Raw genomic sequence first — 18813 nt, 5'->3', positions numbered from 1 at the left:
CTGAATTCCAGGCTGCAACTGCTAGAAGTCAGTTGAGTGGTCCAGACAGCAAGAGCGAGAGGAATCTCTGGATGGAAGAGCCCTGTTATTGTTTCACCTTTGGGCATTACTACAGCTCCAGTTCCACAGAGCCCAGAGTACAAAGTCATCATGTGTGAGAAGATTTAAAAATTTCAGTTGTTTTCGGGCTCAACTTGAGCCGGCACTTTGGTGAAGCTGCCAAATTATGCCAAATCTCTCATAGTGATATGGTGTATATCTTGAGGGAGCAGGTAATTCTGGTCTTTCCTTCCTGCTGGTTAGTTTGAATTCAGTTTTGGATTTCACATTGTCAGAAACATCTTGAAGCAGTGAAATCCTGTACAAAGGAGTGACATGACTGATGAAGGGTGTGAAAACCATGAAATGGAGAGCATTCAGTACAATTCAGTGTCTATAAGTATCTATTATTATGTGTGCCAGGCACTGTTCTAGATGTGGGGAATGTGATAGTAAATACATATAATTACATAGCGATACATCTGTCCTTGTATAATTTACAATCTAATGAAGAAACTTTAACTTGGAAAAGATTCAGATAATATAATTCCTATCTTCAAATAAAATAGAAGTAGAGGAATCAGGCTTAAAAGACGATAATGGTTAGCAATGAAATTCTTACTCTATGCCAGGCACAGTGTTAAGCTCTTTGCATAGTTACTCTTTTAACTTTGTTAACAGCCTTATGAAGTTGGTATTATCGTCAAGACTGGAATTTTGGAAAGGTTAAGCATTTCGTTCAAGGACACACGGAGTATGAGCACAGATCTGATTTCAAAGCCTATGCTGTTAAGTACTGCTGTCTTGTCTCTCTTATTCTAAGGGCAGAACCAGGACCACTGTAGGGAAAGTAAAATATGGGCCTATTCTTCTGGAGTAAAGAATTGCCTAACAGTGCTATCTTGTCATAGTAGAGGCTTCCTTGGTAGGTAGATCATGAACTCCCTGTCACTGAAGATTGGCAAGTAGAACATAAACCTCCACTGATTGATCTACCGAGGGGATCCTTGTATCAGATTGAACTAGATAATGTCTAATGAGAGGAGAAAAATAGACTTCCTAGAGGAAACGTAGAATTGGGATAGAGTGGAAAGGGATGGGGCAGCCTGAGCAGTAGGAAGGAGTGTGAGCAAAGATGTGGAGGCAGGAAGAAGCATGGTTGGTAGGTTTGGTTGGACAGTGTGACTGTGGTGGAAAACCACAGGACAAAAAACTGGAAAGGAAAGGGGGCCCAGGCAACCAGGCTAAGATACGTATACGATCTGGCAGCTGTAGGTTTTTAAGGACAACAGCCATGATGAACGTATCTGAGCTTTTGGTCACATCTAGCAGTGTTACTGGCTTTCAAAGGACCCAGATTTTATTTGTCTGTGCTGGGAATAGTGTCATGTTCCTGGTGGTGAGAGAGGCCGAGAGGTTTCCTGATGTCTCTCCAAGGACCTGGCCACCCGACTGGGAGGTGCATGGCACCACAGTCAAGAAGGTGATGTATTCCAAGGTCCACAAATTCCTGGATATCTTTGTCATCTGCTCCTCTTTCTTTTTTCACTTTCTGCTGAATTACTTTGTCAATGAGAGGAGGAAGAAAATGTTCTTTTTAGAGGAATGTACCACAACAAAAAGCTCATCAGCACAAACTGTTCTAAAATAACACAAAAGCTGTCACCCTGCTCTTCCCTGTGCCAGTGGTGAGCTGTTCTTTTTCAGTGGAGCTTCTGCCTGCCTGGGCTTCTTCCTGTGCTCTCCCTGCAGTCCCAGGCCTCTGGTGGGCCAAGGGGCCTGCCAGTCTGGGTTTCTCATGATCAGTTACAAGCTACTTTCTTTTTGAAACAGATAGTCATGGTAGCAAAGTCTATGTGTTTAAGACAGTCTCAACATATATGGAGTTCAGGATCTAACTAGACCCATTGAGTGGACAGCTCAGAGCTTGGAACATTGGATTATGGACTCTGAGACAGCAGAGATGAAACCCTGGTTGTGCTGGTGATCAAGGACCTGAGATTTTTATGGCCCGTTTAACAGAACTGCTATTACCCAAGGAGCCTAGTAGCAGTCTGCAAGGATACTATATTCAGGCCTCATTTATTCAGCCTCATATCAGTAAGTTTTTCAGATACCTGAACTATAACCTGATTTCTAGATATTTAAAAATGTTAGCCATTCTTGCGGTCAGGTTTCCTTCTTTCAGACTATTGCGAACAGTCTTAACTTTCTTTGGATCGTTTGGAGCAGGTCTGCACAGCCTCTTGCACTGTTACCCTAGTGCCCGCATTCCTGTATGCATTGTTGGGATTTCTTTTTATAGTTCTGTCTCTTCTTTGATTCATTCTCATTTCTAATTGTTCTATCTCTGCTATGAGCTATGAAATTAGGCTTATAGTACACTGAGATTCAGCCGCCATTTTACAGAAAATATGTAGTCATTTGTGTGGAGGAAGCCAGTTTGGCTTCTCAAGTGCCGTCCTTGCTTGCTTTTATCCTGGGCAGCCAAGGGTTGAGGGCCCTTCAGATGAGCAAGATGGCACTATTGACACTGGTGTCCTCCATGTAAAGCTGATAGGGAGTTCTCTCAGGCTGGCAGGGTGGGAATTCATGACCTGTGTTCTACTGAAACCTCTGGTGGAGACACTGCCTTTGGGCAAAGGATTTGCAGCCATGGTATGGCATTTCAGCCTGTGCTGACAGTCTGAGGTGTGTAGACAAGAGCCTTCCTAAAAACACTTGACTGGACCAGACAGTTTGAGGACAGTTTTATTTTCTTCTGTAGGGCCTGCATAGAAAATAAAGGACATTTGTTTAGCCATTAAACAATTCTTATTGTCATATGGATGATAAACAAGCATATGAAAAAATACTCAATATTGTTGGGCACTAAGGGAAGTACAAATTAAAACCACAATGAGATATCACTACACACCTCTTTGGATGGCTGAAATTAAAAAGTGGTCAACACCAAGTACCATGTGATGAGGAAGAGTCACTTGAACTCTTACAGAGATTTTTATAAAGCTGAACAACATAATTTAATACATGTCTCAGCATTTCTACTTCTAGGTATTTACCCCATAGATAAATGAAAATTTATATTTGTACTAAAACCTGTACACAAATGTTTTAGCAGCTTTACTCATTATCACCAAAAATTGGACACAGATCAGATGTCCTTCAATATGTGAATGGAGAAAACAAACTTTGGAAAACTACTTAGCAATAGAAGAAGTGAACTGCTGATGCACACAGCATAGAGGAATCTCAAAGGCGTTATGCTGAGGGGAGGAAGCCATATCTCAAATAGTTACATACTATTAATATATGATAACATCTAATGACTTTCTGAGAAACTATAAGAATGGAGGCCAGATCAGTGGTTACCTGGGATAAGGGATACGGCGTGGGTTTGATTATGAAGGGACAGCATGAGGGAATTTTTTTTGGTAATAGAACTGTCCTGTGTCTGGGTTGTGGGGGCAGTTATAGGAATTTACATATGTACTAAAACTCATAGGAAAATATTCTGCCCCCTCCACTACAGTTAATGTAATCATATGTTAATTAAGAAAAGTGTTCCTGGCATAGCAGTGACACACAATTCAAGCTCAGTGAATGCTAATTATTGCTGCTGTTCTGTTTTCTCTGTATTTCCAGGAAAGCTACCTATCTGACACTTGTATTTTAATGTTCGTGCGTGGAATGACTGACTGATATCACTGTAGCAAGCATGCTGTTAGACTGAGATGGGAGTCTTACACAAGGGTGTGATCACACATTTTGGGGGATGAAGATGAATAGGTTAGTATGAGCCTGGGAAGCTGTAATGCCACAGGACTGGAAAAGGTCAGTTTTCATTCCAATCCGAAAGAAAGACAATGCCAAAGAATGTTCAAACTACTGCACAATTTCACTCATCTCACACACGAGCAAAGTAATGCTAAAAATTCTCCAAACTAGGCTTCAACAGTACATGAACCAAGAAATTCCAGATGTTCAAGCTAGATTTAGAAAAGCCAGAGGAACCAGAGAGCAAATTGCCAACATCTGTTGGATCATAGAAAAAGCAAGAGAATTCCAGAAACACATCTACTTCTGCTTCATTGACTACGCTAAAGCCTTTGACTGTGTGGATCACGACAAACTGGATGGGAATACCAGACCACCTTACCTGCCTCCTGAGAAACCTGTATGCAGTTCAAGAAGCAACAGTTAGAACCAGACATGAAACAACAGACTGGTTCCAAATTGGGAAAGGAGTACATCAAGGCTGTATACTGTCACTTGCTTATTTAACTTATATGCAAAGTACATCATGTGAAATGCCAGGCTGGATGAAACACAAGCTGAAATCAAGATTGCCAGGAGAAATATCAATAACCTCAGATATGCTGATGACACCACCCTTATGGCAGAAAATGAAGAGGAACTAAAGAGTCTCTTGATGAAAGTGAAAGAGGAGAGTGAAAAAGCTGGTTTAAAACTAAGCATTCAAAAAAGTAAGATCATGGCATCTGGTCCCATCACTTCGGGGTAAATAGATGGGGAAACAATGGAAACAATGAGAGACTTTATTTTCTTGGGCTCCAAAATCACTGCAGATGGTGACTGCAGCCGTGAAATTCAAAGACTATTGCTCCTTAGAAGAAAAACTATGACCAATCTAGATAGCATATTAAAAAGCAGAGACATTGGTTTGCTGACAAAGGTCCATATAGTCAAAGGTATGGTTTGTTCCAGTAGTCATGTATGGATGTGCGAGTTGGACCATAAAGAAAGCTGAGTGCTGAAGAATTGATGCTTTTGAACTGTGGTGTTGGAGAAGACTCTTGAGAGTCCCTTGGACTGCAGGGACATCAAGCCAGTCAATCCTAAAGGAAATCAGTCCTGAATATTCACTGGGAGGACTGATAATGAAACTGAAGCTCCAATACTTTGGCCACCTGATTCTAAGAACTGACTCATTGGGAAAGACGCTGATGTAGGGAAAGATTGAAGGTGGGAGAAGGGGATGACAGAGGATGAGATGGTTGGATGGTATTGCCGACTCGATGGATATGAGTTTGAGTAAGCTCTGGGAGCTGGTGAAGGACAGGGAAGCCTGGCGTGCTGCAGTCCATGGAGTCTCAAAGAGTTCGACATGACTGAGTGACTGAACTGAACTGAACTGGGAAGTTGCAAAATATACTTACGCTTCCTTTGGTGCCTGTTGTGTCTGCTGTAGAACATAGTGTAGGGTTAAGAGCTTGTGCTGCAGAGTCACAGAGACTTAGGCTTAAACCTGGCTCTCCCTTTACCAGCTGTGGAAACTTTGAGAAGTTACTTAATCTCTTTAAGCGTCAGTTCCCTCATTAGAAGAGGAGTGATAATGTTAGGCACCTCATGAAGCTATTGTGAAGATTAAACGAAATAATGTACATAGGGACTTCCCTGGTGATCCAGTGGCTGAGACTGCACGCTCCCAGTGCAGGGGGCCCAGGTTTGATCGCTGGTCAGGGAACTAGGTCCCACATGCTGCAACTAAGGGTCCCACATGATGCACCCAAAGATCCCTCATGCTGCAAGAAAGATCAAAGATCCTGTGTGTTGCAACTAAGACCCGGCACAGCCAAATAAATAAAGATTAAAAAAGAAATAGTGCGTGTAAAACGCTTAGTGCAGTGCCTGGCATACAGAAGAGTCTCCATGAGTTTTTGTTGTTATCTTCAGAAAGAGCATGCATTTTGATATAGATAGGCCTGTGTTCAAAATTTGGTTTTGCCTCTTACTGGCTATGCAACAAATAGGCACATCACTTCACCTCTTTGAGCTGCAGTTATTCCACAATTAATATTTGAGGAGGGCGACTCTCTGCATGGTTGTTGTAAGAAGTTAATGTATGCAAAGCACCAAGCACAAAGGCTGGCATATGATAGGTTCCAAATTCACGTTTTATCCCTCCCTCAGCATGATGATATAGATAGTGAGGGCTAGCCTATATCACAAGAATTTCAAATCAGTTCCCTCATCATCCCAGGGCACCAGTGCATTCAACTCTGGGAGCCACCCTCAGCAGCTTGGCCGACATGCCGAGAGCCAGGCCGCTGCAGGAGGTAGTTCATCCAAGTGGCTGATGTTAAGGGAAGTGGGGAGTGATAGAGCAGGGACACATGTTTCTAGGGGCACAGCTTCTCTGTCAGCTCACTCAGCCCCTGCCTATGCCTTTATCTTTTGAAAAGGTCTAGGTGAGAACTTATAATTTCCTCCTACCTGTTTGGAAGGTTAGAGGATTTTGAACAGGCTATGTTGTGGTGGGGTCATCAGATCTCCTTGACTTCAGCAGGATGAAAGTTTACTTCCATCAAGAGGCATGCTAGGTCCTCGGAGGCTGTGAGAGTTGGGGAAGAATGGACTCTGGCCCCAGGTGGAACCAGGCCCGGGCAAACTAAACCCTAAGGGGGGCAGCAGGCAGTTCCATTTGCAGATAGCCAGAGGATCAGTAGGAATGAACTGGAAGGGCAGTGGTCCATAGGAACCTGTGTGCTTCTCGCACAGAGCCAGTGCTGTGCCCAGCATGCACTAATTTGGAAGAAGATAAATAGCTGTATTATGCTCATAAGTTATCATCATGACTAATAATAATTGTTATTCCCTCCTCAGGCTTGGGACCTCATTTCTTTGTATCGGGTAGCTGTGGACTCTTCTCAGTATTCCCTTGCCTCTAGTTTCTCCTCCACCAACATATGTCCATGCTGTCAGTGATCTTCCAAAGTTACATTTGAGTTTCCTTTTATTTTTCCATCCAACTTCCTGTGCCTGGCATTCCATCCCTTCAAATCTGGCCTTAGCCTTTTTCTTTTTTTTCCTTTGGCTGTACTGCCAACTTGCAGGATCTTAGTTCCCTGACCAGTGATTGAAGCCAGGCCATGGCAATGAAAGCACCGAGTCCTAACCACTGGACCGCCAGGGAGTTTCCCAGCCTTAGACACACCTCCTACCACTCTGATCTGATACTTGTCTTTCTTGGGTCATAGTCATTCCGTGTTTATTCCAGGTGCCTTTCTTTGCTCAGATAGTTCTCCTTTCTGGGAATTAAGTTCTCATATCCCTTCCTGGTTCTGTCTGTATCAGTCTTAGATGTCCTCTGGAATACCCCTGGCTCACTTTTCATGAACCTTCCCTGACTTTCTCACCCCTCTGATCTCTCTCATCTCAGGATTAACTCGTGCAGTGCAGTCTCCATCGCTCATTTAGCACTTTATTAGAATGACTTGCTTTGTACCCTGATGATTTTGATTGTATTATTGCCTAAAAGTTTGCCTTTTGCACTACTACTGGAATTTCTAGAGCACAGCTCTAAACCTTAGTCTACCTTGTGAAGGGAGTATGGTGGAAAAGGAGCACTCGTAGAATGTACCAAGTCCTCTGCTGGCTGAGTACATATACAGTTTCATTTACTTCTCAGCCACTCCAAGAGCTAGGTTTTATTAACTCTGTATAGAGATGATGACATGATAAGAGAGTGGCCTACCTTCACTTACTAAACTAAGTTCTGACCTGCCTATCAGTGCTCCTGCAGTCTGACTTTAGCTCACCTGACTAGTCCTTGTTACCCTGCTCTCTCTTACTCTATGCTGCAGCCGTCTCAAACATGCTCCTAGTATTGCTATGCCTTTGCTCCAGTTAAATCCTCATCTGGGTATCATTTTGTCGCCTGTAAGAATTCCACTTGTCCACCAAGGCCTAGATCAGGATTTTTCAGCTGCAAGCATTATTGACATTTTGGGCCAGATTGTAGGATATTTAGCACCATTCCTACACACTGGCCGCTAATAGCAGCCACCGTGTTCCCAACCCCATCAAATTGTGATAACCCAAAACTTTTTTTTATCACCAGTTGTCAATTGGCTTCTCATGTGGTGCAGTGGTAAAGAATCTGCCTGCCAGTGCAGGAGACGAGAGAGATGAGGGTTCAATCTCTGGGTTAGAAAGATCCCGTGGAGGAGGAAATGGCAACCTGCTCCAGTATTCTTGCCTGGAAATTTTCCATGGGCAGAGAAGCCTGGTGGGCTGCAATCTATGCGGACACCACTGAGCAACTGAGCACATGTCAGTTGCTCTGGGGGATAGAATTTCTCCCAGTTGAGAACTACTGGCCCTAGATTAAATGTTCCCTCCAAGAAATCCTATTTGTTCCCCTACATTGGGAAGTAATTCTTCCTCTCCCATGGTCCAGAGTACTGGGTGTGAAGCCCTTATCTGCATATTGCTCTGCTCCATATTGTAATTAGTTGGGTTCATCTGTCTGTCTTCCAGATTGTGAGTGCCTCCAATAACAGGAACCAGGTCTCATCCATCACTGCTTCTCCCATAGTGCTTGTCGCAGGGCCTTACACAGAAAGGTGATGAGTTATGTGTTTTTTAATTTGAAAGCGAAGATCCTATCTTATTGCTGTGTGCTCCTTAAATTGTTTCTCTGGGGCAGAGTGAGAGTATAGAGTTAGCTGGTCAATGATATGGGGGACAGGGTGCTTCTGACTTGTGAGTTCCTGGCCGGGATAGCAGCTAAGTCAATGGTGGGCTGTGTCTAGGAGTTGCTAGGGTCTGGGCTCCAGACGTGTTTGTGACCCCTTCCTTGTCCCTCTGCCCTGTTCTGTGAATCACATACAGAATAGAGAAAGACATACAAGAGGGCTATTGTTTAAGAAAGGAAGATACTGAGACTGCTAAAAGGCTGTGTGACTGAGCAAAGAAATGCGCAGGCATTGGAGCAAGAAAAATGGGGGTTTCAGGTTTACTTTCACCAATCAATAGTTGCATGACCTTGGAAAGTTCTCTGTAAGCTTATGTTTCCTAGCTGTCAAATAGGGATAGTAATCCTTACCTAGAAAGATTATGGCAAAGATGAAATGACCTCATGTATAGGGAGTGCCCAGCCTGTGGCTTAGTTGCCAGCAGTTGTATTACTACTTCTTTTTCAACTCCTACACAGCTGTGATGTGTTTGGATGGTGCTGGGTACTTTGCTCACATCATCTTTACAAGAAACCTCTACTGTGGGGTGGATAGTAATTTTTCCATACAACTGGTAAGGAAACTGAGACTGAAGTAGCTCATAGTTATCCATTTTTTAGGGGTTATTGAAACTCAGATCTGCCTCAGCCTGATGAGAGTATTTCAGACTTGTGATTGTACACCTCTGTGATTTTGCTAAAAACCCTTGAGTTGTATACTAAGTTGACAGTGAATTATAACTCAGTGAAGATGTTAAAAAAGTAAGTGTCACTACATTGGTTGAAGTAGTGGTCACCTCCTACTTGCCTTCTGTAGCCCAACCCATGAGAATCCCCAGGGCTCTGTAAAAAAACACATTGAAAACCCTGTTGACTTCTATCTTTATTTCTCCCACTCCTTACTTTGACAGATATGCAGAGGTGCTTCCAAGTCCGAATTACCATGGTTTCTGGAAGCAGAGATCCCTGGTTAGCTAGCCGACAGCTAAGTTGCCTCTTTCTAGGCAGGCGTAGATGGCTTTGAGGACACCAGACTGAAGAGCCTTTGGGAGAATTCCTTTCCCTCTTCCTCCTGCCCTCTGTCCCTTCATTTCTCTTTTTTGGTAGTTGTTCTAGGGAAGCTAAGGGAGAACCCTGGTAATAATTCCCTCTCACCCACAGACCAGGGACCCGAATCAAATTCCAGCCGCTTATCATATGGAACTCCATAAGGGGAGATGTCAAAGGCAGCTGGCTAATTATCCCCAGTTTTGTTTTTCCTGAGTTTGCCTTGTGTTCAGGGCCTTCCTCTAATTTCTACTGCTGCTACCATGCTGCCCCTCAGAAGCAGAGTTCTCCCCTGGACCCAGTCCTGAACATGGATTTCCTTGTTTCCTCTTGGAACAATTTTGACAGCCTGAAGGTTGTTTGTTTGTTTGTTTACATTTACTACATGTTAAGTAGGGCAGAAGAAAATAACCACACACAATTATTTAAATAACCTCAGCATAAGTTTTGATGTATACCTTTCTGTTGCTGCAGTTCTTTTTCTTTGAACTAAAGGACTGTTACAGTATGGAGGCACCCTGTGGGTTTTTTTCCTTCTAGCCCCCCACCTATCTCCTGATGCGGTCACCATCTTATCTCCTGCCTTGTGGAACATGCTGACCCCTGCCCTTAATTCAGACAGAGCACAAACTGAAGTCTGCTTGGGTCCTTTCAACAGAACAGAGATGATGAATAAGTGAATGGTATCATTCATCAGGTGAAACCTGCTCTTTCGGCTAGGGAAAGGACCTATCCTTGTTTTCCTTGTAAATACCTAGATAATGGATGGCTGTAGCATTCACTTACCAGGGCTGGCTCACAGTCAGCTTCCAGGCTGCAGCCCCACTGAGTCCTAATTCTGTGGCCTTACTCTAACTTTGATGAGGGCTTCTTGGTGTTTTTGTGGGTTTCTGAGAGTATTTGGAAATTGACTTTTAAAAAGCCTAAACTTGAACTTTTGGAGTCTGACCTGAGTTCACATGCAAGCTTGCCAGTGTACTAGCTGTATGACCAAGTAATTTGAAGGCTCACTTGCCTCATCTGTAGAATAGAATAGAGATGAAAATAAGATACCCTTTGCCATTCTTAAGCCCTTAGGCTAATGAGAGAGGCAGATATGTAAACTGGCAATGACAACATCACATCTTCAGGGCTGTAATGGTGGCGCGCACAGGAGACTGTGGGAATTTCAAGAGGAATGGGGTGAGGTAATCTAACATGTGCTGGTGTAGCAGAAGACACATTGTCAGCCAGCACTCAGGGAAGAGTAGCTGTTGCTAGACAAGCTGAGCTACACATCCGAGGGAGTAGGCATCGTTTGCAATCTGTCCCAGTGCCTTAGCCAGATACAGGGTGAAGCAGCAGCTCCCCCAGATGGCTTCGCTCATGTTTCCAGGAAAACCCAGACGGTGGTTTGCTTTGATAGATAGGGAAATTCTTTCTCACCAAGCAGACTGTTGTTTTCCTTCCTTCCCTCTTTGTTGGTGAGTCTGCTTTGTCTGTTCTGGATGGCAGTCCTATTAATGGCAGGGGTTAGTTGTAAGGCTTCTCTGTGTGTGTCTATATATGTGTATATGTCTGTGCCATTGTGTGTGTGTATACATCATTTTGTGCCTTTCTGTATTTGTATGTGTCTTTTTGTATTTAGGTGTGTCTGTGTGCATATGAAGGCTTCCCTGGTGCTGTGCGTAAGAAGTGGAGGAGGGGAGGAATACTGAGCCAAGGAAGGAGCTGAGAGAAGACACATAAACCAGGTCAAAGATGAAGCAAAAGATTAGGAGAGAAAGGTGAGGGTGTAGTACAGTGTGCAGGACTTGGGGGTAAACAGGGACCCGAAGATGCTGCCAGTCCAGGCAGGATCTGGGCCCTGTAACGTGGCAGTAGAATGCAAGGGTGGTCTACGGCCAAAAACGGTCAAGCCGGAGGAGAGAGAAAAGTTCTGTTTCAAGTATTAAGTAAGCTTCTGGATCTTCCTGTCTGCGGAGGAATTGGCCACTGGCTTCCAAGGCCCTGCTTGTCTTCATACCTGATTGGTGTTTGTGTTGATGCCAGCCTCTCTGTGCATGTCTGTATCTACGTGTGCATCACATTCAGTGTACCTAAGTGCATTAGAAACAACTGGTTTCCAGTGCAGTGTCTCATTCACTTGAGGGATCCAGGATCACCGCTACCCCTTTTATTTGTTCTTGTGTTCCCCACCCTTTTTTTCCTGTCTTCCTTCTCTAGGTATATTTACTGTCTGCTCTGTGCTGGATGCTGAGTATGCAAAGACTAATGAGGAAGACAGCTTTTCTCCCTGCAGAGAGCTCACGTATTAGTGAGGCAGAAAGACTGTGTGTTCAATCCTAGTAGGTATTGTGGTGAGAGATGAGCATTGCATGATCTGTAAACACAGAATAGGGAATTTAACCCATTCTAGGATGTCAGGAAAGATGACTCAGAAGAGATGATGCCTGAGATGAACAGGAGTTAACCTGGGGATGAGAAGAGTACATAGCAAGTGAAGGAATGAGTATGATGTCCTTAGGGATCTGTGACTCAGTGGTTCTTTTACTGTGAGCATAGAAAGTAATGGTGGAGCAGGGAGGGAGAGGCTGAAAATGTAGTTGGAGACGCAGGCATGAGCCAGCCAGATTCTAGCCATACTGAGAAACTTGGATTTCATCCCAAAGATGATGAGCTTGAAGGATTTTAAACAGAGATGGCTCTAATTCTGACTGAAGGTATGTCAGGAGCAGGCCTTGCTGAGCAGGTAAAACTGGAACTTGGTCTTTTAAAGGAGAGCAGAGTTTACCAATGAAGAAAGAAGGAGGAGCATTCCAGGAAAGAAGAACTTTGTGAGTTAAGGCAGGAGGCAAAAAAACAGGGACACTTCCTTCAAGAGGACGGTGTCTAGGGAATAGTCTCTTCATCTACAAGATAGTGATACTAGTAATATCAATACATCCCTTTGATTGCTGGCATAAGGCTCAAATAAGATAATGGATGTAAAGAAGCATCTGTAAACCGTAATGCAGTGTGAACATTTCAATAGTGGTAGTTATTACCCAGCTTGTCCTCTTCCCCCTCAGTGCCCAGCAGCATCAGGCCCTTGCAGGTGTAGGTCAGCTAGGCATGCACCTTGCAACATGGCATGACTGGTGAGAACCAGGCCCTGTGTCACCTAGCAGTCCTGCATCTCGAGGAGGAAGGGTTGAGATTAGAAGCTGCTGGAACTCAGAGGCTGAGTGCTGATTTACTCAGGATGCATCATTTCTCACAGTGTGAGCCAAGCGACCCAGCTTCAGAATAGTCAAACATTCATGAAGCACCTTCTACGTGCAGGAAGTGTGAGGGACTGTGCCTTCCACGATCTCACTGTCTCCCCGTTGTAACTGTGAGGTCATCTACGTGTTTCAGGCTTAAAGTGATGTGGTGAGTAAGTGGTTCCGATGGGATTCGAGTCTGTATCTGTGAGATTTTTTTCCCATATGTCCCTTCACAAGCCTTCTGATGTCTCTGGGTGGTGAGAAGCTCCCTGGTTAGTTCAGTGGAAAACTGTGAGGTCTCAGGCAGTGTGGGGTTAAGAGGACTGGAGAGGTGTTTCTCTGGGATTGAACCATAGCCCTTTCCTCCACGCAGGACAGTAGTTCTTGCCTTCAAAGAACTGACTTTCCGCCATATATCTGACTCATCCAGGTGCTTTTCAGCATGATTAATTCTTGTGTCCTTAGATCCCAGCACAGGACATGACATGTGGTCACTGCTCAGTAAATGCTGGTTGGGCAAATGAATGAGCAAATGTCTCTTAATAGAGGCTTCCTGTCTTCACTCCTCCCTTCTGCCTTCTCTTGGGGTACCATCATGCTCTAATATGAGATCTTGTTCTTAAGGATTTCTTTTTTTAATATTGTTAGAATTAAGAGCCAGAGCGTTCTTAAAAAGGGGACATGAATTAGCCTTACTCTTTTATATTCTCTGTTCCCAAGCCTTTTCCTCTACCTACTCACTGCTCAATGGTGATTGGCCATTATAAGGAACCAAGTTGGTATAAGTTGTTATTCTATTTTGGAAATGGGGTCCAGGAGGTTTTCCTGCTGTTGAGTGCTTGGCTGGGTTTGTATTTCCCAGGGTCTTGGAAAGCCGCGCATAGGGGTGGCAGTGTTTTGGGGAGAAAACTGAAAAGGAAATAAAAATTGACTCTTGTTCATGGGAATTGTTAAGGGAGAGAAACTTCCTTAGTGCTCGAAGCCATAATGGGGGGAGAACTAGGTGCATTCAGTCCAGGGGCATCTCTACGACCCCCTTCCTGGTTTTTATAGCGTTTGCAAACTAAGAATAACTTCTACATTTGTTGAATAGTTGGGGGAAAACACCCATGGAAGAATTTTATGACGTGTGAAATTTATATGAAATTCAGATTTCGGTGTCCATAAGTAAAGATTCATTGGCACAGAACCACTCTTACTCATTTACATCTTGTCCCTGGCTACTTTCACGGAAGAGAAGAGTTGAGTAGTTGTAACTGAGACTGTATGACTCACCAAGTCTAAAATATTTAGTCTGACCCTTTACAAAAAAGTTTGCCTGGCCCCTGGTTGAACCTACCATTTAAAAAAAAATCAGCTTTATTGGGCTATAATTCACATACTGTACTCATTTAAAATATATAATTTAATGGTTATTTATGGACTTCCCTGGTGGCTCAGATGTTAAAGCATCTGCCTGCAATGTGGGAGACCCGGGTTTGATTCCTTGGTTGGGAAGATCCTCTGGAGAAGGAATGGCAACCCACTCCAAGTACTCTTGCCTGGAAAATCCCTTGGACAGAGGAGTGTTGTAGGCTACAGTCCATGGGGTTGCAAAGAGTCGGAATATATTCACAGATATATGCAACTATCACCAGAGTCCATTTTTGAACATTTTTGTCACCTCAGAGAGAAAACCAGTACACTTTGGCTCTTGTCCTCCTGCCTCCTAGTCCCCTAATCTTAATGTATTTTCTGTCTCTGAAGAGTTGCTTATTCTAGACATTTCATATTTGAGTCATGTAATATGTGGTTCTTTGTGACTGGCTTATTTCACTTAATATAATGTTTTCCAGGTTCATCCATGTTGTAGCATATATCAGAACTTCATTCCTTTTTATGGCTAAATAATATTCTATTGTACAGACATGCTACATTTTGCTATTCACTCATCAGTTGATGGACATTTGAGTTGTTTCTACCTTTTGGCTGTTATGAATAATTCTGCCGTTGTACAGTTTTTTGTGGACAGATTTTTACTTTTATTTAAAATGTTAAAAAGTTTTGTATTATTGTTATTTTGGCCATGCCTTACAACTTCTGGGATCTTAGTTCCCCACACAGAGATAGAACCCAGGCCGTGACAGTGAAAGCACACAGTCCTTACCACTGGACTAGCAGAGGATTCCCAGTGGACAGATGTTTTTATTTCTCTTGAATGTATCCTTAGGAGTGGAATTGCTGGGTCTAGGTCCTATAGTAATTCTATGTTTACCTTTTGAGGAACTACCAGACTTTTTCCAAAGTGTCACTGAATATTGTTACATTCATGTCAGCAGTGCATGAGGGTTCTAATTTCTCCATATCCTCACTAACACTTGTTTTTATCTGATTTTTAAAATTATAGCTATCCTAGTGGATGTGAAATAATATCTCATTATGGTTTTGATTTGCATTCCTTTAGTGATTAATTTTGCCAAACATTTTTTCATATGCTTATTGATCATTTGTATATCTTCTTTTGAGAAAAAAAAATTATTTCATATTGGGCATAGTTGAAAAATTTTGTGTTTCAGGTATACAGCAAACTGAGTTAAACACATAATATGTCTGTTTTTCAAATTCTTTTCTTATTTAGGTTATTTCATAATATTGAGCAGAGTTTCTTATGCTATGCTATAGATCCTTATTGGTTATCTGTTTTAAATATAGCAGTGTGCTTGCCAATCCCAAACTCCCCATCTATCCCCACCAAGCCTTCTCACCTGGTAAGTGTAAGTTCATTCTCTAAGTCTGTGAGTCTGTTTCTGTTTTGTTAATAACTTCATTTGTATAATTTTTTTTAGATTGTGCATATAAATGATATTATATTATATTTGTCTTTCTCTGTATGACTTACTTCACTCAGTATTAAATATGATAATCTTCAGGTCCATCCATGTTTTATTCATATGCTTTTCCTAGTTTTTAATTGGGCTATTTGTCTTTTTATTATTGAGTTGTAAAAATTCTTTTTACATTCTAGATACAAGTCCCTTATCCCTTATGAGGGACATCATCTGCAAATATTTACCCCATTCTAAGGTTAACTGTTCACTTTTGTGATAGTGTCTTTTGAGGCACAAAAATTTTAAGCTTCAGTGAAGTCCAGTTTAATTTTTTTTTGTAATTGTTGTATGCTTTTGATGTCATATCTAAGAATCCATTGCCAAATCCAAGATCATGGTGATTTACCTTGATCTTTTCTTCTAAGAATTTTAAAGGCGTCTGAAGCTTGGCATGACCCAAACTAGGTTCTAAATATCACCTCATCCCAAACCTGTTCTTTCCCCAACTTCATCATCTCAGTTGAAGGCAACTCCAGTGTTTCCATTGTGTGGGCCAAAAAATATTATGAATCATCCATTAATTCCTCTCACACACCATATCCATTGATGATAAATCCAGTGGGTTCTACCTTCAGAATGTGTCCAAAGTTTATTCATTTCTCACCACTACTCCCCTGCAGGCACTGAGATGCAACAGCCTCCTAACAAATCACCATGTCTATAATCTATTCTCAGTGTAGCAGCTAGAGAGCTTTAAAAAAATGTAAACAAGATCATTTCACTCCTCTGCTCAAAACACTGTTATAGCCTTGTTTCTCCTTTAGTGTGAAAGCCAAAGTTAACACAAGAGTCAGCAAGGTCCTGTGTGACCTGACTCCCACTTATCATTAGGATCTTCCCCTCTTTATATATCTCCCTTATTATTATTATTATTTTGTTAAGCATGAACTTCCCTGGTGGCTCAGATGGTAAAACATCTGCCTACAATGTGGGAGACCCAGGTTCGATCCCTGGGTTGGGAAGATCCTCTGGAGAAGGAAGTGGCAACCCACTCCAGTACTCTTGCCTGGAAAATCCCATGGACAGAGGAGCATTGTAGGCCACAGTCCATGGGGTCGCAAAGAATTGGACATGACTGAGCGACTTCACTTTCACTTTCTTAGTTTTTTACTCCAGTCACACTCCATGCTGTTTCTCAAACATTCCTTTTTATTTTTTTTCCCTATCTTAGGGCTCTTACCTCTGTCTGAAATAGTCCTCCCCCAGATATCCTCTTTGATAAGTTCCTCATGTTTCCAAATATTTTGTGTTTTCTCATTCTTCTTATTAGTGAGGTCTTTCTCAGACTATGCTACTTAATAATGAAATCTGCAAGTATACCCCATTTCTGGCACCTTGGTCATTGTTATACTTTTTAATAAATGTTATACATATATATACATTTTTTTTTATACATTAGACTTTTTTTGTTTGCTTGCTAGCTTTTTTTTTTAAGGATATAATCCTCTTCTGAATTTTATCATTTAATCCAAAAGGGCAAGGGAACTATTTTGTTTATTGCTAAGTCCCTGGTACCTAGAACAGTATCTGGCTCAGTGCTGCTCATTGTATATTAATAGTGCCTGCTCAATATATATTAAGAGAATGAATGAATTTATTTTAAAAAAATCTTTTTTTTTAATGTGGATTCAAATTACTATCTGGCATCCCTTACTTATCTTAAGATCTTCCTTCAAGGTTTTTTATAAGGTATGTCATCTAGCAATGAATTTTTCAGTGTTTGTTTTTCTTTATTATGCCTTTGCTTTTAAAAGATAGTTTTGCTGAATGCAGGATTCTTGGTTGACAGTTTTTTCTCTCAGCGCTTTAAACTTGCAATCCCACTGCCTTCTAGCATCAATTGTTTTTTTTGTTGTTGTTGTTGTATTGGAGTATAACTGATTTAGCAATGTTGTGATCATTGCAGGTGGACAGCAAAAGGACTCAGCCATACATATATATGTATCTAGTCTCTCCCAAACTCCCCTCTCATCCAGGCTGCCGCATAACATTGAGCAGAACTCCTTGTGCTATACAGTAGGTCCTTGTTGGTTATCCATTTTAAATATGGCAGAGTGTACCTGTCCATCCCAAACTCCCTAACTATCCCTTTCCCTTATCCTTCCCCCCCTGGGAATCATAAATTTGTTCTCTGTGAATCTGTTTCATAAATAAGTTCACTTGTATTATTTCTTTTTAGATTCTGCATATGAGGGATGTGATACAGTATTTCTCCTTCTCTGTCTGATTTACTTCACTCTGTATGACGATCTATAAGTCCATCCAACTTGCTACAAATGAGTTATTTCATCCTTTTTAATGACTGAGTAATATTCCATTGTATATACGTACCACATCTTTTTTATCCGTTTAGGTTGTTAATGTGTACTGACTGTTGTAAACAGTGCTGCAGTGAACATTGGGGTATATGTATCCTTTTGGACCATGTTTTTTCTGTGGATATATAGCATCTATTGTTTTTGATGAGAAGTAGGCTGTTGATTTTATTTAACTTCCTTGATGTGTAATGATTTTTTTTTTTTTTGCTGCTTTTAAGATTTTCTCTTTGCCTGTGGCTTTTAACATTTTCTGTGATGTGTCTGTTTGTGAGTCTCTTTGCATTTATCCTATTCTCTCAGTCGGTAAAGAATTTGCCTGCAGTGCAGGAGACCCGGGTTTGATCCCTGGGTTGGGAAGATCCCCTGGAGAAGGAAATGGCAACCCACTCCAGTATCCTTGCCTGGAAAATCTCATGGACAGAGGAAACCTGGTGGATTGCAGTCCATGGGGTCGCAAAGAGTCGGGCATGACTGAGCGACTAACACACACACACACACACACACACAGAAGTTTGTTGAACTTTTTGGATGACTAGATTAATGCTTTTCAATAAACTCAATAAATTCTCAGGTATTATTTTTTTGTATTGGGTTGGCCAAAAAGTTTGTTTGGTTTTCCTGTGCTATGGAAAAACCCTAATTTTTTTCCCTGCTGCTTTCTCTTCATCCTCTCCTTTTTCTTTTGGCCAAGTTCTGTGGCTTTCAGGATCTCATTTTCCTCATCAGGGATTGAACCCAGGCCACAGCAGTGAAAGTGCAGAATCCTAACCACTAGGCCACCAGGGAACTCCCCATCCTCACCTTTTGATCCTTCCATTATGCATGTGAGCAAAGTG

The 18813-nt window shown here is 42.1% G+C and overlaps 1 protein-coding gene across 8 annotated transcripts in view; it reads left to right on the top strand.

Moving 5' to 3' along the window:
• Nucleotides 1–18813, top strand: part of STIM1 (stromal interaction molecule 1) — a 198358-nt gene that overhangs the window by 116752 nt on the left and 62793 nt on the right. The window lies entirely within an intron of this gene.

This window comes from Capricornis sumatraensis, chromosome 16 (assembly GCF_032405125.1).
Source record: "Capricornis sumatraensis isolate serow.1 chromosome 16, serow.2, whole genome shotgun sequence".
NCBI classification, from domain to species: domain Eukaryota; kingdom Metazoa; phylum Chordata; class Mammalia; order Artiodactyla; family Bovidae; genus Capricornis; species Capricornis sumatraensis.
The sequence above is the reverse complement of the archived record's forward strand: the minus strand, read 5'-3'. Positions and strand labels throughout refer to the sequence as shown.